The following is a 23,759-nucleotide window of genomic DNA, read 5'->3' on the forward strand; positions in this document are numbered from 1 at the left end:
TCTGTAGACGTATTGGGTCTCCCTCAAATACTTTGGACCCCTCCCAGTTAACATTTCTGGGTGTAGAACTGGCAGTGATGTTTGTTTTAATGTTCATTTTTTTGGCTTCTGTTACATGCTGATCCTTCATCTGACGGGTTTCGAGGTTTCCTTTCCAGAACATATCACATTGGTAGGCATTGTTTCGCCTCATGTGGAAGTACATTGTGTTCATCGTGCATTGCGTAACAATAAGACGGATGATTTGGAGTTTTTTTCTTTTACACAGTGTGTCTGTGTTGATGTATGAATATGTGATATTCGGAATTCATATATCAGTACCTATTTTGTATCAGCTGGTTTGGTTTTTAATTACTAGGTTTAATTTTATTGTGTGTGCTTTAATTCTGTAAATAACCTACAAATTCTGAATGAATTGTATACCATGACTTCTGTAAATAACTTACAAAAAAACATTGACCAGCTTTCAACTGAGGAAAAATTTGCAATTAAGGCTTAGACAAAATAAGCAAAGGGCAATTCAGGAGAGAGTTCGAAAAAAAATCCAGTTTAAATTTACAGGATATCTTATGGCAGTAGTGTTGTTTTGCACCAGATACATTTCCTCAATTTATTTTAAATTTTCCTGGATAAACTGTGAATAAAGTGTGTTCAATGTACATTTTTTTTAATAACACTAATCTCTGCTACGAACTCTCTTCAGTCAACGCTGAAGAGGAATTCGGATCACTGTCAAGGACTGAGTTTGCTAGAATGAATCGTTCGCAGTAATCTAGAAAAATATTTAGTAAATCTACAAAGCTTTGAAATTAATATTAACAGTATCTATGGCGTCAGCAAAAGACGAAAAGTTTTTTTCCACATGAGAAAGAGTTGACACTTTCAAGGAATTGAATTTCCCAAGAAAGGTTATCACCATTGGTTATGCTTTCCATCGAAAAAGACTTGACAATAAGATTACCAGAGTTCAAATAGCATGTATTAGACAGATTTGCTCCAATCAAAGAGAGGAGAATGAACTTACTAATTAATTAAGGTGATTAATCGGATAAAATGTTCTGCATTTTTTTTAAACAGAATTTTATTTAATTTAACATGTCACATAGCATTTGCATCTAAAGTTATATTGATTAGTCAATGAATCAACTTTATATCTTCTGTCTCTTATCGTTCGTACTTCAACACCCGAAACCACAATCCACCGGCCGCCACTGCGTATACAATAGGTTATACAGCATACTCGTTATATCTACGGTGTAACAAGCGAAGTCACCTGAACCAAGTTGTCATTTACAAGATTAAAAGAAAAAATAGTGTACCCATTGAATTGGAAAATTTTGTGAGATATGATCCCCTGCATTTTTGCCTGTAATGCCTAACTTCCATCTTCAAATCATCGTCATTTCTTACGTGTAACATGTTTTGGTAATTTTTCTGTACTTCTTACCAAGAAGTCGAGAATTTGGCCACCAGATGGCTCACTATGCTTATAATATATAGTCTGCCATCTACTGGTAAAACGTTAAACTTTCTTAACGCTTAGTCCTATTCGCACACACTACTATTGGTAGGGCTTTTGAATTTTTGAGTTTTATGTCCCATGGCCAGTGGCGTATTTACGATTTTCTTTCGGGGGGGCTTTGCTAACTTTCGGGGAGGGCTTTGCCTGAAAATGTGAAAATTCTGCAAGATATTTCATATACTTTACTATAGTAAGTAAGATTTCGGGGGGGGGGGCTTAAGCCCGGAAGCCCCCCCCTAAATACGCCACTGCCCATGGCTCTACATTTTAGGCTCAAGAATATATTGGGAAATGAATACCAATGAAGTGAATAGTGAAAAGACAATATTATATAGGTATAACTTCCGTACCCTGAGCGAGGCATTAATATTACACTGCTTTTCTAACACAATTGATTCATTGGTCTCCTAATATACAATTAACAAAATTATACAACAATGATCAGATTCAATAATTTTATTTAATATCTTTCAGTTTTTGTCCGTTATTAGATTTTTCTATATAAAAAAATCACAAGGGCAGGATATATCGTACGCTATTTACAAAACATCTGATGTGGATCAAACATGACATGGAGTAGATATGACTTGCTTAGTATACAGGCCCGTTGCCAGCCCAAAAATTTAGGGGGGGGCCGGTAGAAGTTAGGGGGGCCCGACCCAATCATATTATACTTCATTACCATATTATAGTTCATTTCCAAGCCTACCGTGAAATTTTATGGGGGCCAGCCAAAGTTTATGGGGGCCCGGCCCCCCTTGCCCCCGTGGATACGGGTCTGTTAGTATACATGTGAAATATTTTTCCTGGCAAAGCAAACTTTAGCTTCTTGAAAGGAAACAGTATTCGTAGTTTTGGTAATTTTCCTAAGCTAGGGAAATTTCGAAAGTAAATTTAGCAGAAAGGGAAAAAGGGATTTTTTTTTCGATAAAACGTGAAAATCCAGGAAAATTTTCAAGCTGACTAATTGACCTATATGAATGCTTAAATTTTTCTTTGTTCTTCAGAAATAAACCAATACAATAGTAATAATGTGTGTGTCTATTCAAAGTATCATAATTTGCATTTATTATTGGCTGAGTGTATTTGTACGTATTTTTGTAAAAAAAAAAATAAAAAATAAAAAAAATAAAGAAATAAAAATAAAACAAATAGAAGCAAAAAATATGGTTGACACTTCCTTTAATATAGCTAAATTAATCTCATCACATAATTTCTGTCATAGGAATTGGACTCTCAACAAACTAGGGAAAATTTGATAAGAAAAAGGAAAATTTTGTATCAGTCGAGGGAAATTTTCTTAAAGAAACCTATGAACACTGAAAGGAAGCAGGAGTTTGGAATCAGCCAAAATTATCCCCTCCACCACAAATAACCAATTGCTATTTAGGAAAAGAGTTGTGACGGTCATTTTCAAAACCTTGGTAAGTACATTTCCAGTAAAAAAAATTAAGATAGTATGCGTTGCAAGCTCTTCGCATTTCCTGCTATTGAAACGAAATAAAATGTGTGAAGAAAAGATAAAAAGAGATTGGACTTGACTGGTTTTAGAAATGACCTGTTCATCCTCTTAAGGGCTCACGGTGGTTTATTTCTCACTTCTGACGCATGAGATTCCTGGTTTGATTCCACCTCCTTCCAAATGGGTTTTGTGGTGGACAAACGTCAAGTGCGTGGATTTTCTCGGGGTTCTTCAATTTCTTTCCGCTTTCGTCATTTCACCATTATGATCCATCTCATCATCACAATCTCCCTTAACCTCGGTGCATAATCGTGGGACGTTAAACTAAAAAAAAACTCTTAAACGTTCAGTAAATAGTAGGATGCATGTAATAAAGATTTCCTAAAATCAATGGACGATTTTTATCGCGTAATCGAGATTTGATTACTACGTATTAATATTTGACAAATTACTATGATGTTTAAAAATATGAATTTAAAATTGATAAGCTATACAGTTACAAGTGGTGACACTCACTGGTAAAGTTATTTTACAAGTTTATATAGTCAAGTTTTACTGAAAGATATCCATTTCTAACAACATTTCAAACTTATTCAACTATAAAAATCTCTAACTCGTATTTATTATTGAATATTTCTTCCTATTGTTCGCTCCAGTTCTCATGGGATAGATACTTAATTTTTTATTCTTTGACATTTTAAAATCTATGGGACCATTCCTTAGAATGTTCCAAGCGGGTAACAGTCACGGCAGAAGATAAAATGACAAATATATAACTCCTGTTTTTGGGTACAAGCTCTTTATGTCTTCTTAAAGGGAAAGCTTGATAATGTGAAATATTAGACAATAAAAAAAAATGAACTAACTAACTAACTCTATGGCCTATGGAACCCGGAGGTTCAACGCCACGTTCACAAAAGCTCTCCATTGACTTCTATCCTTAGCTAACTGCATCCAGTTTCTACTTTGTATTCCTATCTCTGCGAGATCCATCTTAATACTGTCCTCCCATCTGCGCCTAAGTCCTCCTAATGGTCGTTTTCCGATTGGTCTTCCAGTCAAGACTTTAAAAGCGTTTCTACTTTCTTCCATTCTAGCTACATGACCTGCCCACCTAAGCCTCCTAGACTTGACGACTCTAACAATGTTGGGTAAACCGTATAAATTATGTAGTTCCTGGTTATGAAGTTTCCGCCATTCCCCATTCCCGTTCCTCTTGGGTCCGAATATTCGTCTCAAGATTTTGTTCTCAAATACTTTCAGTCTATGTTCTTCAATCAGTGTAAGCGATCACGTTTCGCATCCATATAGAACAAAAGGCATGATTATCGATTTATATATTTTAAGCTTCAAATTCCTCGACAGAATCCGCGACGACAAGAGATTTTGAACCGAATAGTAACACGAATTCCCTGCTTTTAGTCGACATTTAATTTCTTCGTGGATATGATTTTCGACTGTTAATATTGATCCTAGATATTTGAAACTATCTACTTTATCAAAAGTATTATTTAATATTTTAACGCATCTATAATTTGCTGTATTACGGTCCCGACGCACTTCCATGTATTTAGTTTTCTCTTCATTTACTTCTAAACCCATGTCCCTGCAAGTGTTTAATAAGATCTCTGCATTCTTTTCTATTGTTCTCCTATCATCCCCTATTAAATTTATATCATCAGCATATGCCATAACCTGGTGAATACCGTTCAGCTCTAGGCCCTGGTTGCTATCTTTGATTTTCCTTATAGCGTATTCCAGAACAAAGTTAAATAATAATGGCGACAACGCATCTCCTTGTTTCAGGCCATTTTCGACGTGAAAGCTCGTGAACAAAAATTTTCCTACCCGGACTTTAATTTGGGGTTCATTTAAACATATCTTAATTAATCTAATTAGCTTTCTCGGTATTCCAAGTTCTGTAAGAACGTTGTATAATGTGTTTCTCTCCAAACGGAGTCGTACGCCTTTCTAAAATCAATAAATAGTTGATGTATCGGGCTACTGTATTCCCACTTTTTTTCGAGTATTTGGCGAATGATAAATATTTGGTCGATATTTGATCGATTTTGTCTAAATCCGCACTAATAATTTCCAATAATTTCATCTGGGTATGAGGTCAGTCTTGCTAATAGAATATTTAAAAGGATTTTATAGGATGTTGACAAAAGAGAAACGCCTCGATAATCATTACAGTCAGTTTGGTCGCCTTTCTTGTCAATTGGAACAATGATTGATTCTTTCCACTCTTGTGGCAATTCTTCCTTGTTCCAGATAAGGAGAATGAGTTTGTGTATCTTGTTCCACAATTTTTCGTCTCCAGCTAAAATAAACTCAGCTGGAATTTCATCTACACCCGGAGATTTGTGTTTCTTTAATTTCTTTATAGCGATTTCTATTTGTATTCGGTTGGGTTCTGGAATATACGATTCTGCGGTGTGTATCTCCTTTTCTTCACACATACTAGTTTTTGGTTGCTTGTTAAGCAAATCGTCAAAGAAATCTTTCCATCTATTTAAGATGCTATCCGTATCAGTGAGAACTGTACTGTCCGATTTCTTTACTATATAAGCACGAGGTTGATAACCTTTCTTAAATTCGCTGATCCCCTTATACATGTCCCGGATGTTTTTATTTTTACTATTCTACTACGGAAAGTTCTTTAGTCTAGTGGAGTGATAAAGAGGGTTTTCCTAAAATTCATAAGAAGGAAGTAAAACTGAGACCGGTTTTAGACTGTAGGAGTAATTTCATGGAAGCATTGGAGAAGAAGAAGCTCTCAGAGGAATTTAGGATAGCAAGGGGGTAGTTAATTCAGCAGAAGTGAAAGAATTGATAAAAGGTTTAGGAACCAGAAAAGAAAGGACTGTCATGTTTAGTGTGGACGTAAAAAGTATGTTCCCCAGCCTCAAGAGAGAAAAATTTCTAACAGTAGTGGACAAGGTGATGAAGGACAGAAAAATTGAAAACTGGGATAAGGAGAAAATGAAAAAAGCTTTAAGGTTGTGTGGGAAAATAGTTTCTGCAAGATAAGTGATAAGATACTGAAAATGAAAGATGGGTTGAGCATTGGATCATGTATAAGCCCAGTAATAGCAGATCTGCTAATGAAGGAATGGGAGAAAACAGTGATGGAAAATGGTGGTGATAAATTACTATTGTTTTGTAGGTATGTGGATGATTGTTTTGGAGTATGGAAAGGAACTAGAAGGCAATTAGAAAAATTTACTGGAGAATGGAATGATGAAAGAAAAGGTATCATGTTAGAGAAGGAGATAGAAAAAGAAGGTGTAATAAATTTCTTAGATATCAAAGTAATGAGAACAAAGGAAGAAAATTTTATAACATCGTGGTTCCAAAAAGAATGTGCAGCAGGAGTTTACTGCAACAAAAGAAGTGATGTTGATGAAAAACAAAACTAAATTTCATTAGGAATATGGAAGAGAGGATCAGAATGATAAATATGAAGGAAGATCAAAAGGAGAACGATATAGAAAGACTATGGGAACAACTAAAAGAGAATGGTTACAGTGAAAAGGGCAAAAAACGAGCAGGAAGAGAAGGAAGAAAAGTGAGAAAAAAGAAAAGTGAGAAAAAAGAAGGAGAGAAAGAAGAGGACAAGAAGAAAAGATGGCATGGTATTGAAAGTGCAGGGGTGATATCAGAGAAGATAAGAAGAATTCTCAAGAGAGCAGGTATTAAGACGTACAGGAAAGGAGGAATGAAGATAACAGATATCATCAAGAAAAAGAAAATGAGAACGTCAGCGGAGTTGAGTTGATTTTGAGTTTAACGTCCCTTTTCAGCAGCGAGGCTATATGAGACGTGGACCTACTGATTAACGTGGAATCCGAACCACATGAGCTCCCGCCGGGAATCGAACCCGGGTCTCCCGCGCTAAAGGCGCGTACGCTAACCGCTTAGCCACAGAGGAGCTCAAGAGAACGTCAGCGGAATTATGTTTTAAAAAAAAAGGAGTGATATATGAAGTACCGTGTAGGATGTGTGATAAGGTATATGTAGGGGAAACCAAGAAGAGAATGCAAGAACCTTTAAAACGACACAAAGATGATGTAAGATTGAAGAGAGACACTAATGCCATTTACAAGCACGTCGATGAAACAGGACACGAAATAAACTTGGAAGGAGCAAAAATATTGGAATATGAAGGGAGACAACTAGTTAGAAAGTGGAAAGAAGCAAAGAGGATAAAAGAAGTTTACGATAAAGCTATGAACTGGAATAGTAGTTTGAGTATTAATGAAGATTGGGAGGACATTTTGAAAAGAGTAGAAAGAAGAAAGAAGAACGGTGGAATATAAGGACAATCTAGGGTTAAAATTTATTTGTGTTTTTTCAAGATTCAGGTAGTTAATTAGTATTCAATATTAAGGTAGAAAATTTCAATATTTAGATAGTTAATTAGTATTTATTTTAGTTAATATATGTTAAAAGAAATATAAAGATTTGTTAACAATGTATTATGACTGTTAAGAATTTAAAATTATCACAACAATGGATATATATATTGAATTTTATTGAATTATATTGAATTTTAATTTGTTATAGTTAAATATAAACTAATTATTTGCTGAGCAAAACTATATCTTTTCGTTAAAATTCAACACGTGTTACAGTTTCGCCAACTAAATCTTTGGCTTCATCAGACACTATGTGATACAGGATAACTGTACAATCGTATATACATACAACAGCTAAGATATCTTTCTTCTCTTATCTCTACTCTGATGAAGCCAAAGAGTTAGTTGGCGAAACTGTAACACGTGTTGAATTTTAACGAAAATATGTAGTTTTGCTCAGCAAATAATTAGTTTATATTGAATTTTAATGAAAAGTGATTCCTGATTGGTAGAGATAACAAATGATGTAATGTTATTTATGATTTCAGTTGGAGTAGTAGTCTGAAGAAGGAAGTGATATACTTCCGAAACTGTAACATTTCTAGTTAATTTATAATAAAGATTTTAGATAGCCTTGTAAGAAAGTGTGTTTAGTTTGTGTTTAAGATGGACACAAGGCCTTTTTATCATAATAATTTACATTTTTGATGCATCTATCCAATTAAGATTTGTATTAGCGTAGTACCGAACATTCTGGTTGTTAACCTGTTGCATAGAAATTTGCCTCATCACTAAAAACAATGTTATGAGGAAAGACTGGGTCACGAGGTATCTGGGCCAACGTCTACTCACACAACTCCACTGGTCTATCAGCATCATCCTCTGACAGTTTTTGATTCAAATGGGTGTCACTTTTACCTTTTTAATATTCTTTGAGCACTTTTGACTCTAACATTATGATCACTTGACAGACGTCGCGCACTCTTCGAAGGACTTTTCACCAATACACCCAACACAGCTGCTGATGTGTCTGGATCAGTTGCATTTCGTGGTAGTTCTGATTGAGGTAAATCATCATTTACCGTTGCCCTGAATTTGATGATTAGTTTTCGTACAACATTGTCTGTCACCGGCTCGCTATTAGGATGTCGCTCATTGAAGACGGCTGTTATTGCCAGGAAAACTTCATGTTTTCTTGCACTGACTCTCCTATTATCATCTCCTACCAGGTATATACTTCACGAATACATACACAAGAACAAGAGATAAAATTAATGAAATTGACATAAAAATAACAGATGAAGATGATAAGTGGATTGATTTTAGTGGAGCAATAACAACAATACTTTCAAAAACCAAGATTTTTTCTCTATAGTAAATGGATAGTATTGAAAGTTATGAGCTACAAGTTTTACAGCAAATAGAAAAACATTTAATAATTTTAATGAACATAACAATGATATTTAGTTTGATTTTGATGTAGGGGATGGATTTTTCACCCTTCACAGAACAGATTGTTATATGAAATTTGAAGTTGTAGCTCAAACTAGAGGAGCATTTTCCGCAAACGACACAATAAAACTTGTAGATAACTTCTTTCCATGCCTCTTCTTACAAATAGAAATTAGAAAGCATGGTGTTGTTATAGATAAGACTGAATTACTAGGAATAGCTTCTACAATAATTGGAACTTAAAAACTATCTAAACCTGAATTTACTATGTATTTAAAACAGGGTTGGAAAAATACAGATTAAAAAAAAAACATTCGTTTAAAACATGAAAAAGGTGTTCAAAATGTTTTAAACATGTTTTAAAACACACACGAAAAAATGTTTTAAACATTTCGAACAGTTTAAAACATGATTTTAAACATATTTCAAAATTGTGTAATAATGTATTTATTAAGACTTTTTTGCTCATGCAACTAGGGATGCGCACGAGTCGAGACATGTCTCGAATCTCGACTCGAATTCGAGTCGAGATTCGAGTCGAGACACACTTTGTAAAATTCGAGACGAGTCGAGACAAACGTATTTCTCGACTCGAATTTTCGGGTCGAGACTCGAGTCGAGTCGAGACAGCTGCTAAAAATCTCGACTCGACTCGAATGTCTCGAAAATTTTTCTATAATTTTTAATATTATTTTGAAGAAAGTGCTCGCTCAGAAACACTCGGCACGAGTATTTCGGAAACTGCAGGACTTGTCAGGTGTTCGAGGAGTGCTGTGGTGATTGTCTTCAGCAAGTGGCGAAACCAAGGGGAAAAGACGTCCAAATGTCGAGGGGTTGGGTGCCCCCACCTCATTACAGATGTCGAACGTTCTAGTCTGGGCAGATTGGTAAAACAGAACAGGCGGCGAACTGCGTCGGAACTAAGATCAGAGTTTAATGCTGGGCAAAGTACAAGTGTATCTGAACTAGTTTTGTCAAATTTCCGGAAATTTTGAACCTGTTTTTTTAAAAAAAACGTTTTTTTCGATTTTCTGGAAAAATTGAAAAAAATAAATATTAGGTTAATTTTACTAGTAATGATATTTTTTTTTTCAAACACGGGAAAAATTTAAGTTCAAAAATTTCAATATTGCGAATATTAAAAAATAGCACTCGAAAATAAAATTATTCCAATTATTATCTATATATTAAAATACTAGATTTACGCGTATATGTTTCTCCTCACAGAAAAGTTTATATGTTTGTCTCCAATCCTTTCAACAATGAGACCTCGAACCCACAAGTGCTAGAAACGTGCCGTTTTCATTTGTCGATTCCAAATTTTGTGTAAATTGTCCAGTTCTAATTGAATATTTTTGTAAAAAAAAATGGCCATTAGTTCTTTATTGCATTTATAGGGGTACACAAGAAGTACTGTGGGGGCGCGGTGGCTGAGTGGTAGGACGTTCACCTCCGGTGCATGGGGTCCCTGCTTTGATCCCAGATCGCGCCGTGTGGACTTTGTGGTGGACAAATACCATGCTCGTGGGTTTTCTCGGGGTTCTCCCGTTTCCTCCCACTTTCTTCATTCCACCATTTCATTCATTTCTCATCATCACCGTCTCCTTTAGCCTAACCGGCATAACCGTAGGACGTAAAACTAAAGATTTCATTTCACTAGAAGTACTGAAATTTTTGAAAAAGTAAAGCATCATACCCTACGAGTTATATATTCCAACATCACATAGTTGTATATAGGGGTTGTATATATGTCAGGCGTTTGTTTCATGGCCAAATGATAATGAAAACGAAGGATAACCATTTCTCCAGTCTAAGATTAATCTTCATGGTTTGGAGAGGTTTTTTCTTCAATAAACACCGTTTATCACTGACATAATTAATTGTGTGTGTACTTTATTTACTTATTAAATAATGCATGCATACACGATATGGGCATTCAGTAAATGGATACTTGAAAATTTGAACTCTATTATCTATACAAGCCGGCTACGAGTCTTTTGTTAGCCGGCTACGGGTGCAGTGCAAACTACTCTTTGGATTGAGCTTCTTACCGGATGTGTAGCCTACCGAAGGACCACACAGATGTTATCGAAACTATTGTGCTTTGTGTTTTTTTGTATGCTTTGGCAGAAAGTTCTGTAGATATCGAAGCCCGCCAGTGAAGCCATATCTAGCATCTTGGTGCTAGATCTAGCATAATTCACTCCCATCTAGCATCTAGCATCTTGACTTTAGCATCTTGGCAAAATCTCATTCTTTCCTCTGGAGAACAGAAAAAGAACGAAAATTTAGATGGCTCACTGAGCGTTGGGAATTACCCTTGGTTGAAGCGATGATTGGAGTAATAAAAGCAGTTAGTATTTCCGCTGTTGTATTGTTGAATTCACAGAAATGTTCAAAAATAACCAAAACGTGACTCTGTACAAGATGTTTACTTACCCATAGTTTTATTATTGTCAACTGAACCCTGAGTGTCTGGGATGTTTCTGTCCCTTCTCACTTTACAACTTGAGAGGGGAGGGGGGTATGACCGCTAAAAGAAATGCTTCAGTGCTGCCTCGGAAGTGGCATGTTTTGTATATATTTCTTCCCCTGATTCTCTTTCCAATACAGAGAACCGACTCTTTAAATGAAGAAAGAACCCTGAACCCTCCCGAAAATGCAAAAATGAATGATGCGTACAAATAAATCTATGGATGAATCAAATAATGCAGATACATGAGAAGATGATGACGTGTGTCTTGTAATTGTTATATTAATATCTACTGGATTAAGTGAAAGTATAAAATGGATTTGATGACGGGCCAAATTGACGCCAAATTGACGTCACCTTGGTAACATACATATTTAGTATTAATAATATTAAATTAGATTATAGTTTAGCGTCGTTTTCCGGAGCAAAGCTCTACAAGACGTGAACGTACAGTTTAAAGTCGGATTTGAAACACATGAGCTCCTACCATGAATCAAACCTCGTTCGAGAAAGGCGCATACGCTAACCACATAGCAACGGGGAGCTCAACATTTAGTGATATGTATATTAAGTTGTAAAATTATATTCGTTTAATTTTCACTAATATAATCTTCACAATGTAAAGCATTCGCTAGGCACGTTATCTTGTTTAAAAACAAAAAGCCTATCTCTTATGTTTCCGTCTCGGGGTTGGACTGCGGGATGATAGAAATCCGAAAGAGATGTTTTTATTATATTTTGTGCAGTAGATCTGCTCCTTCATAATCTCCGTGTTTGATAAGAATGAACCTTCCTGGCTCACGAAAATGTATACGTAATATAACAAACCATGCACATTAAATGCCAGACTAATATAGCAAACATTGAAGATGCCCCCCTAGAAAATTTTCTTCGGCCGCCCATGTCTGGAGGTACACAATTTCGCAACTTAGTGGATACGATGTGGATGTATTCAAAGTCTACTGATTTACCCATAAAATTTAAATTTTATAACAATATTCTCAGTGAATACTATTATGGAGAACTATTTTTTTAATTCTATCGCTAAATGTTTTTTTTTTTTTCACCAGGTCTCGGTAATCGTCTGGCACGAAAAATGAAGTTTCTACAAGTGTTTCCCCAGCATTTTTTTTTTTTTGAGAAAGGGGTCCTCCAGGAGCGTTATTGAGGGTGTAATTCCTACGTTTGTTATATACATATATAGATATAGATAGATATAAATATAGAGATACTGCGTATATATATATATATATATATATATATATATATATATATATATATATATATATATATATATATATATATATATATATATAAAGATAAGTAGGAGCGAGTCTTTAAAATTAGTTCGGAAAGATAATATGAAAATCTGGCATAATTTGCAAGAACCTATCTAGTCTCATATATATAAAATAAATAGTTTGTTTGTGTTTGTCTGTCTGTATGCGGCCTCGGGACCAGACGAGTGGACCGAGAGTTACCAAATTTTAGTCAGGGGTACTCTGGCCCAGGCCCCAGATCAAGACGATTTTTTTTTTTAATTCGGACCAGGAGGTCTCAGGGGGCGCTTACAGGGACATGTAAAAGTGGTAGAAAATGGCCGATATTACTGTCGAATTCGTAGTTTTCGCGGTCGCTGAAAACTCTGATCACATTAACTTACAAATTCACCCTATTCGGGCCGCGGGTCACCGGGGGGATCGGATACCGAGACAAGTAAAAGTAATCCAAAATGACCGATATTAGTGTCAAATCCATAGTTTTCGCAGTCGCTGAAATCAATGGTGACAATTCCATTAGCGATGATATGCAAATTCAGCTATAATTGTATGCGGACCGGGAAAAATCTTTAAGTTTCTACGTCCCACGGTTATGCCGGTTAGGCTAAAGGAGACGGTGATGATGAGAGATGAGTGAAAGGGTGGAATGAAGAAAGTGGGAGGAAACTGGACAACCCCGAGAAAACCCACGCACACGGTGTTTGTACACCACAAAGTTCACTTGGCAGGGGCTGGAATCGAACCCGGGACCCCAAACACCAGAGGTGAACGCTCTACCACTGAGCCACCGCGGCCCCAATGAGGTTGGAAGCTGGTCAGTTATGGCGGGAGGTGGCACATGCCATAGGAGTGGCACAAAGTGTGATTTCCCGATTGTGGAATCGATTTCAAACAACTGGAAGTGTTTGAAGAAGACAAGAACAGGGCCGTCCACTAGCAACTAAAGCCAGAGACGATCGTTATCTGTTGTTAACAGCCCGTCGAAACCAGAATACAACTCTGCTACCGCGAGCCTTCCGAACAACAACAGGACGCATAATATCTACTCAAACGGTCCGCAATCGCCTTCGAGAAGGTGGTCTCTACGCACGTAGGCCTATGGTGTGTGTCCCATTAACTGCACGACACCGTGTTGATCGAAGAGCGTAGGCGGAGGAACATCGTGGGTGGGGACGCAATGAATGGGGCAATGTTTTGTTCTCTGACGAGTCTCGATTCAGTGTAGAGCCTGATAATCGACGTGTTTTCATCTGGAGAGAGTGTGGAACATGACACAATCCCATGTTTGTGCGAGAAAGATCCCAGTATCATGGTGGTGGACTGATGGTGTAGGCAGGAATCAGCATTGGTGAGCGTACTGAGCTCCACATCATCCGAAATGGCTCTTTGACGGCTCTCAGATATAGGGATGAGATCATGAAAACTCTTGTTCTTCCTTATGCTGGTGCCATTGGTGATTCGTTCCTTTTTATGGATGACAATACTCGTCCTCACAGAACTCGGTTAGCGGATGAGATGCTGAGGGTATCGCTCGGATGAAATGGCTAGCATGCTCTCCGGATCTCGTTCCAGTTGAGCATGTCTGGGATATGCTTGGCAGACGAATTGCCGCTAGGCCAGTAAATCCAACAACCATTCCAAAGCTGGAAGTCGCTCTTCTGGATGAGTGGCACAACATCCCCCAAGAACTCATCGATAATCTGATTGAATCCATGTCACGCAGGTGCGAGGCTCTGTTGGCTATTCGAAGTGGTCATATGACATATTAAGGAGCAATAAGTGTTGTTGCTTTGCCTGTTTATGGGCAGTTCGAGAGATGCACACATAACCGTCCTGTGTCATGAGCCATGTGAACAAGGTTTTCCGTGCCCCAACACCAGTATGTGCCCCATTTTTCTAGTGTATCTTAAAGCATTCCTTCTTGTATAATATATATGAGTCAAACACAAGCTTATTCATACACTATCTTAAGGTCTTGTGTGATATTTCAGCTGAACTCCTAATTTTTTTGAGCATTATATATATATATATATATATATATATATATATATATAGTGGCGGATTCAGGATATGATCAAGGGAGGGGCTAAACCATAGTTTGCAGTTTTATCCAATGTAAAGCAGGATTGAAGCCCATTTTCTGCAGTGTATACTTGAGTGTGAAGGGGGGGCTACAGCCCCCTTGGATCCGCCTCTGTATATATATATATATATATATATATATATATATATATATATATATATATATATATATATATATATATATATATATATATATATATACACATGATCGAAAATGGCCTCGAATCCATACTCGCTGAGATGTACAGAAGATGCCGTTTAAATCCACAAATTCAGCCCCATTAGTACTCTAAGTAGGATGGTGACATGTAAAGATAATTGAAAATTATCGATATTAATGTCAAATTCATAGTTTTGGGGCTCCACAAGTTCATTAGTGACAGTTTTGGTGCCCTTTGTGTCCAAAATGAAACGTATTCTCCCCGTGCGAAGAAATGATATTCTGCTAGTCTGTGATAATAACTAACGGAAGTTCCATTTAATATATTTCTCGCTGCTCAAATTTACTCACTTGTGCGGTATATGTGTGTAAAGTAGAATTAAAACCTGTTGCTTTAAGTATTTTTCCGTTAGCGAAATACATTGTATATACAGTAGGACGTCAATAATCCTAACGTCAAAAATCCGAATGCGGTCCCTAGAAGCTTTTTACATTTTGTCTTAACGCTAGCGATAAACAAACAATAGCGTGTCCATCGACGTTATGTGAAGTCAGTGTTTTTACAAAAGTTCATTTATATGTAATTGTTTGTCATGTATTTTTATTTTTATTTTTTCTTAGGCCTATAAGTTTTAAGTGTGACTTACAAGAACAGTGTTATTTAGAGTACAAGCAAGTTCTTCAGAAACATTAAATGTAAGTAGCCTTACGTACGGTATTGTAATTACTGTATGTACTGAATAACCACTGTATCGATAGAAGAACATACCGTACAGTATGTAAGCCTAAATGGCATTTTCTTGGTCATTTTCGAAAATCCGAACAATTTGAAAATCCGAATACCTGTGGTCCCAATTAGTTCGGATTTTCGACTTCCCACTGTATATGTTGCAGACATGTTACAGCAAGTAAGATTACTAGCATCAGGCTAACAAATAGTTTTTAAACTACATTTTCCTGTTTTTGCCAATATTTCCGAACAAACGATTTTTTCTAATGGTTTCAAAATTTCCGGAATTTTACATAGAACAATCAAGATATCTCTATGAAATATATGTTTGATTTAACATATTAACTAAAATGATTCTGTGATTAAATGGTGTTTCTGATAATACCCAAATTTTCCGTTTTTTCCCAGCTCGGAAAAACAGTAAAAGAACTGTTTTTTTTTAAACCCAAAATTTCCGTTTTTTTCACAGGCCTTCACAACACTAGTCTGAACACACACTCCTAACGATGGCGAATGTTAACACCACGACATCGGCAACTATAACTAAAATGAACACGTGACCATCGCCACTAGACCTTGGCACAATGGCAGAGCGTTGCATTGTCTGATGAATCCCGATATCTTCTTCATCATGACGATGTGAGGGTGCGAATCCGTAGTGTTCATAGGGAACAGCTCCTTGACATCTGTATTACGGGACGGAGACAAACTGGCTGCGGCTTAATTATTATCTGGGGAACATTCAGGTGAGCATCTATGTGTCTAGTGGAGCTTGAGCAAGGCACCATGACGGCCGAGATATCGCACGCTGCTTGCAGACTACGTACACCCCTTCATGACGGCCATGTTTCCCATCGGTAGTGGCATTTTTCGACAAGATAATGCACCATGTCGCAAGGCCAGGAGTGTGATGGAGTGGTTCGAGGAACACATGAGCGAGTTCCAAGTGATGTGCTGGCCTCCGGATCTGAACCCAATCGATCACATCTGGGATGTGATTGAACGTGACGTGAGGGTGCATCACCCCCTCCCCGGAATTTACGGGAATTGGATGACCTGTGTGTGCATATGTGGTGCCAACTCTCTCCAGCGACCCACCGAGGAACATTGCGACCATGCCAAGACGCGCTGCCGTTGTTATTCATGCCAAAAGGTAGATATACTAACAATTAGGTAGGTAGTCATAACGGTCTGGCTGATGTGTGTGTATAATTAACTCGTATATTTTGTCTCGACTCGAATTTCGAGACGTCTCGACTCGAATTCGAGTCGAGTCGAGACAGAGACTGTCGAGTCGAGACACGAGTCGAGACAGCAACATATTTTCGAGTCGAGACACGAGTCGAGACAACATTTTCTCGAGTCGAGTCGAGACAGGCTTAAATCTCGACTCGACTCGACTCGAACGCATCCCTACATGCAACCGATCTCTTCATTTATTTTATCCTCTTAGGTAGAGCTTTATAAGCTTCTTAGGTAGATTTTAAAATCTACCTATTATAGAAATTTCACACAATCTACCAATATACATGGCAAAACAAAAGTCCTCACCATCCTTATGTGTTGAGAACGGGTTGAGGAAGAATGATGAAAATTGGAAGTGATCTGACGCATCTAATGGTGCTATCAAGCATCATGGCGGACATCTTTGCTTGGTATTCGAAATTTTAAACGCAAAGCGAGTCATGTTACATGTTTTAAGGCTAGAATTTTACCAGAAATACGGTTGTGCGGTTATTTTATCCCTAAAGCAAGTCATTTAGGAGTTACCACTTTTGGAAGTTTTCTAGTTATGGCTTTAGGGGCTAAGCTCGCGTTTCCTTGGAGGCGGGTGAGATTTTTTTGCAAAATTTGATTACTATTTCCGAAAACTGATGCTAATAAAATTATTTTAAAATAATACATTTTCGCAAAGTAATGTTTGAAGCACACTTCATGTTGTGCTAACTTTAGAATATTTTCTACAAACCTATGTACTTGCTTGTTTTTTGAGTCAATTATTTATTAGAAAAAGGTAATAGGCCTATTTGGAGTGTTCAGAGCACAATGGATCCAAATCCATTTTCAATAAAGTTCAGTTTTGCTCAACAAATGAATTCTAGTTCAAAACGTAATATCTTCCAGTCAAGTTAAGAGTCCAAAAAAAATGTAACTAAAACCATGCGAAAGGGCGTGGGATAGTTTCATATGACAGCCGCTAGACAGCGACGTCAGTGGGACTGGAGGGCAACCTCCTCCATCTCCATCCTGAATTTCAGATTTTGGAGGCAGCAAGGTAGTTTTAGAAATATTTTGATAAGCGAAGTCCAACAAAACAAACTTGAGGTCCCTACACCGGATAAATACAATGAATATACAGATAATTAAAATTGGAAAGTTGCTTCGGCCCAGTTTTCAGAATTTTAAGCAGGCCTGAAACTCGAAAGTAGAGCCAACTTTGGAATAATTGGGCCAAAAAATATGCGAGAGAGCAATATGGGGCTATAGCTCCTCACGACCAATGGAAATGAATTCTAACAGATCAAAATCCGTATTTATTCGATGTAAGGACTTCAAATTCTTATATTGGACTTTTCTCAGAAAAGATTTCTAAATCTGCATTACTGCCCCCAAAATCTGAAATTCAGGGTAGGGGGGATGACCTCTAAACGAACGTCCCTCTCTAGTGGAAAGCATATATAATTCTAGATTGCATCTTGTCATGTAGTTTTCCTTCTTTCATCTCGGATTCGTGGTTGTGAAAATACGACGTTTTCCAACGATGTATCTTTTTGGGCACACCCTACGTTTATTTAACGTAATTATGCATCATTGACTGTGGCATTTGGAACTTGACTTGTTAATCATTCCCATGCTGCAGCGTTCACAATATAATGTTCATATCTTAAATTTATGAGCAAGGAGGGGGAAATAAGGGTATAGTAACACGAATTAAGGATATAGTCGACATTTAATTTCTTCGTGGATATGATTTTCCTCTGTTAATATTGATCCTAGATATTTGAAAGTATTCACTTTATCAAAAGTATTATTTAATATTTTAACGCATCTATAGTTTGCTGTATTACGGTCCCGACGCACTTCCATGTATTTACTTTTTCTGTATTTACTTCTAAACCCATGTCTCTGCAAGCGTTTAATAAGATCTCTGCATTCTTTTCTATTGTTCTCCTATATGCCATAACCTGGTGAATACCGTTCAGCTCTAGACCCTGGTTGTTATCTTTGATTTTCCTTAGAGCGTATTCCAGAACGAAGTTAAATAATAATGGCGACAACGCATCTCCTTGTTTCAGGCCATTTTCGACATGAAAGCTCGTGGACAAAAATTTTCCTACCCAGACTTTACTTTGGGATTCATTTAAACATATCTTAATCTAATTAGCTTTCTCGGTATTCCAAGTTCTGTAAGAACGTTGTATAGTGTTTCTCTCCTAACCGAGTCGTACGCCTTTCTAAAATCAATAAATTGTTGATGTACCGGGCTACTGTATTCCCATTTTTTTCGAGTATTTGAAGAATGGTAAATATTTGGTCGATAGTTGATCAATTTCGTCTAAATCCGCACTAATAATCTCCAATAATTTCATCTGCGTAGGGGGTCAGTCTTGCTAATAGAATATTTGAAAGCATTTTATAGGATGTTGACAGAAGAGAAATGCCTCGATAATTATTACAGTCAGTTTTGTCGCATTTCTTGTGAATTGGAACAATGATTGATTCTTTCCACTCTTGTGGCAATTCTTTCTTGTTCCAGATAAGGAGAATGAGTTTATGTATCTTGTTCCACAATTTTTCGCCTCCAGCTAAAATTAACTCAGCTGGAATTTCATCTACATCCGGAGATTTGTGTTTCTTTAATTTCTTTATAGCAGTTTCTACTTCTATTCGGTTGGATTCTGGAATATACGGTTCTGCAGTGTGTATCTCCTTTTCTCCACACATACTAGTTTTTGGTTGCTTGTTAAGCAAATCGTCAAAGAAATCTTTCCATCTATTTAAGATGCTATCCGTATCAGTGAGAACTGTACCGTCAGATTTCTTTAATATATAAGCACGAGGTTGATAGCCTTTCTTAAATTCGCTGATCCCCTTATACATGTTCCGGATGTTTTTATTTTTACTATTATCTTCAAGTTCTTTAATTTTAGCTTTCAAAAAATCCCGTTTCTTTGTTCTAAAAGTTTTGGAAGTTTCCCGCCTGATATCTGTGAAATTTTGTGTACTTGTTTCATTCGGATTTTGTAGCCAGCGTAATTTTACCTGTTTTCTCTTCTCTGCTAGTTTAATGCATTCCTGGTCGAACCATGGTTTGTTCCTACGTATTTCCGCGTGTCCCATTTTTTGCTGAAATTTTAATGTTATCTCTAATTTCAATTTAGGTATTCTCAACACTAGTGCACTCAGAATCTTCTAAAGCCGAGAATCTATTCGAAACTTCAATCTGGTATTCCTCTCTTACCTGGCTCTCTTTTAATTTCTTTAAATTGAATCTCTCCGTTTTCGGACAATGAATGTTATCTTTATTCAACGATAATCTCTCTCTCGTATTATCGCTGCTACCAGGTAGTGATCAGTGTCACAATCAGCCCCTCTAAACGACTGGACATCAATTATGCTAGATTGCCTTCTTCTATCTACTAAAACGTGATCAATTTGATTATGTGTTTTTCCGTCTGGTGATGTCCAAGTGTATTTATGAACGTCGCGATGTGGGAATTTTGTACTCTTCACGATTAGAGTTTTGGATGTTGCAAAGTTCACGAGTCTAACACCGTTGTCATTACTTTCCTTATGCAGACTTTCGTTCCCTATAATCGGTTTGAAAATATCCTCTCGTCCTATCTTCGCATTGAAATCCCCTAATAGAATTTTCATATGGTATCGCGGGAGTTGGTCAAATATCCGTTCCACTTCTTCGTAAAAACTGTCTTTTATATCGTCATCCTTATCTTCAGTTGGGGCATGTACATTTAAAACAATAATATCACACCACCGTCCCTTAAGAGTAATAAAAAGAAAGTCTGTCAGTAACAAATTCAACCCGTTTAATTGCTGGTAATATTCGTTTGTGGACGAAAAACCCTGTTCCTAACTGGTGATTTTTATTTCCTTCCCCGTAAAAGAACGTAAAATTTCCGGAATTCACAGATCCATTTCCTTCCTACCTAACTTCGTCAACTCCTACTAGGTCCATACGGATTTTAACGCGCCTGCCCTATAAAGACTTCTAATATTCCAAGTTCCAAATCTTATGTCCATTTTCTTTTGCTGAGGTCGTGCCAAGTTATCAGTCCCTGTCCGAGGTTTTTGTGAATATTTCTAAACAAGTGCTTTTTTTTTTTTTTTTTTTTTTTTTTTTTTTTTTTTTTTTACAGGATGAGGTTGTTAGCCTTACCCAAACCCCCAATCTAGGGAACCACTCCTAGTCGGCTATCCGCGACTGCTTATTTAGTATATTCGCAGCTAACCTCTATATCTAGAGGCCTTCTCCTCGATCCGCAACCTGAGGACGCGCCATGCCGTAGTGACATGAACCCACGTTACAAGGAAATAATTGAGATCTACGTAAAACAATTCTTAAAATTTGTCTCCAAAGGGACATTATGTCGTATTCAACTAACAAAACTATAAAACATTTGCTGAAGTCGTTCATTATCATTCACTTGAATATTTTCAAGACTACATAGCTTTATAGACAGGTAAAAGGGAATTGATTTTATCTTCTGTACTGGCTAAGACACAATTTACAGCTTATGTTCTGTCTTAATTATTAATTCTATTTCCTCTTCATTATTTGAAATTTTCACATCGGATGATGTAGGATGGATCCTTGATCGTTGATGCCCATGGTCATTAGTGGAAGGACCAATAATGCGCAATTCATACTTTTGTGCATGGAACGTAAAAATGCTGACATATATAACTGCAGAATCAGGGTGCGAAATCATCTCATTCAAAGTGAGGGGGAAGTACTTTTAAGCATAATACCTGTACACAAAATCATAACCTATTAGAAAGGAAAGAAGCTAACCTAAGCTTACCAGTTTGTCGCAAAACACACATTTCCAATTATGCTATTCCGTATTGAATATAACTTGAACAATGCTAGGAAAGTGTACTCTGAACTCAAACGTTGTGCTTTATTTTATTGACCTTCAATGTGTTCTACAAGCTTGCATTTATAAGCCATCAAAAATGGAAATAAGGGTATTGTTCTAACTGGTGACCTACCAGGCTAGGTTATTATCTAGTGTTATACCTAAAAATGATCGGCTATTTATGTAATTTTATTTTTGTTCAAATATAAATCCGTGTCTATTGGCTCATGTCTTTTATTAATATAACCACAAGTTAAAAGAATACTGGTTAGGTTAGAGCTCGATAGCAGGGGGCGTCATTTAGGGGGGCAATTGCCCCCCTGAGTTTAAGATTTATATAGATTTTATCAAAAGAATAGTAGTAAATCAGTAAAAAACGAAAAATTTTACTTAAATCAAGGGGTCTTGCACCCCCAAGCAAAATCTGAAATGACGCTCCTGCTCGATAGGTTACCAGTTAAAACAATACCAAAACAGTGGCGTAACTAAAGGCTTGGGGGCCTCCCCGCAGACAGCGTGGAGTGGGGCCCCTTCTCTTCGTTCCACTTCACGATTTGGGGCCCCCTTATGGCTTGAGGCCCCCGCAATGCCGGGTCTGCGGGGCCCTTATTTACGCCCCTGTACCGAAATGAGAAACTGTATTTAAAAAAATTACAGCCATCCGTTAAACCTGACAAACACGAGATTATCGATAACCTGTTAGTACTCCTTATAGAAACAAATTATGTTCATACTCATCTTCATTGTTCCGTATAGTGGTATATTTACTGTCCGCTATATGGTGCAACTCCTTAACTCAAGACTGTACCACACTTAATGCATTCCACAAATTCAAGGGTGGTCCACACAATTTAACTGTCATTAAAAACTAACTAACTCTATGGCCTATGGAACCCGGAGGTTCAGTGCCGCGTTCACAAAACCTCTCCACTGACTTCTATTCTTAGCTAATTGGATCCAGTTTCTACTTTGTATTCCTATCTCTGCGAGATCCATCTTAATATTATCCTCCCATCTGCGCCTAGGTCTTCCTAATGGTCGTTTTCCTATGGGTCTACCAGTCAAGACTTTAAAAGCGTTTCTACTTTCTTCCATTCTAGCTACATGACCTGCCCACCTAAGCCTCCTAGACTTGACGACCCTAACAATGTTGGGTAAACCGTATAAACTATGTAGTTCCTCGTTATGAAGCTTCCGCCATTCCCCATTCTCGTTCCTCTTGGGTCCGAATATTCTTCTCAGGATCCTGTTCTCAAATACTTTCAGTCTATGTTCTTCCCTCAGAGTAAGCGACCATGTTTCGCAACCATACAGAACAACAGGCATGATTATCGTTTTATATATTTTAAGCTTCAAATTCCTCGACAGAATTCGCGACGACAAGAGATTTTGAACCGAATAGTAACACGAATTCCCTGCTTTTAGTCGACATTTAATTTCTTCGTGAATATGATTTTCGTCTGTTAATATTGATCCTAAATATTTGAAAGTATTCACTTTATCAAAAGTATTATTTAATATTTTAACGCCTCCACAATTTGCCGTATTACGGTCCCGACGCACTTCCATGCATTTAGTTTTCTCTGCATTTACTTCTAAACCCATGTCCCTGCAAGCATTTAACTGTCATTAGGGCTTCTAATGTATCTATTCTTAGTCGATTTCTTTCATAGCTTTTCAAGTCATATGCAACACTGAAACCACGCTCACACTCTGCAGTCGACAGTGCAACTGATTTTGTTCTCCGTAACAGCAGTTTAAATAGGGGAAGATCATCAATAGGTTTGAGACCAGGTTTCAAATATCTCCATTACATTACAGCTATAGATGGATTTATACCCAATAATTCAACATCCTTATAGACATCAGAATTGCCGTTCAATGGGCTAAGTTTTATTTTAAACTTAAAATTTCATCAAATACTTTGAAGCAGGAAATCTTCTCCCAGTTCATATGCTGGAAATCATCTTCGTAGTTCATCTAAAATCCCTTGTAAGATTTGACATCTTACTCGCTCGAATTGAAATGATGTCGAGTCACTGTCAACTCAATAACACAGATACTTCTCTTTGCAATTCGTGAGACAAACGTCATCATTTTCTTTCATTTCGGTAAGAGTTGTGCACGCAGTATGTA

At 37.1% G+C, this 23,759-nt stretch overlaps 1 protein-coding gene across 1 annotated transcript in view; it reads left to right on the top strand.

Annotated features, from left to right (window-relative positions):
- Window positions 1-2,751: 2,751 nt before the first annotated feature.
- Window positions 2,752-23,759, top strand: part of LOC145666124 (diacylglycerol O-acyltransferase 1-like) — a 96,541-nt gene continuing 75,533 nt past the window's right edge. The window contains exon 1 of the mRNA XM_081733212.1: window positions 2,752-2,946. The gene's annotated coding sequence lies outside the window, so the exon portion shown is untranslated. The remainder of the gene's footprint in view (window positions 2,947-23,759) is intronic.

This window comes from Thermobia domestica, chromosome 1 (genome assembly GCF_964235325.1).
Source record: "Thermobia domestica chromosome 1, izTheDome1.hap1.1, whole genome shotgun sequence".
NCBI classification, from domain to species: domain Eukaryota; kingdom Metazoa; phylum Arthropoda; class Insecta; order Zygentoma; family Lepismatidae; genus Thermobia; species Thermobia domestica.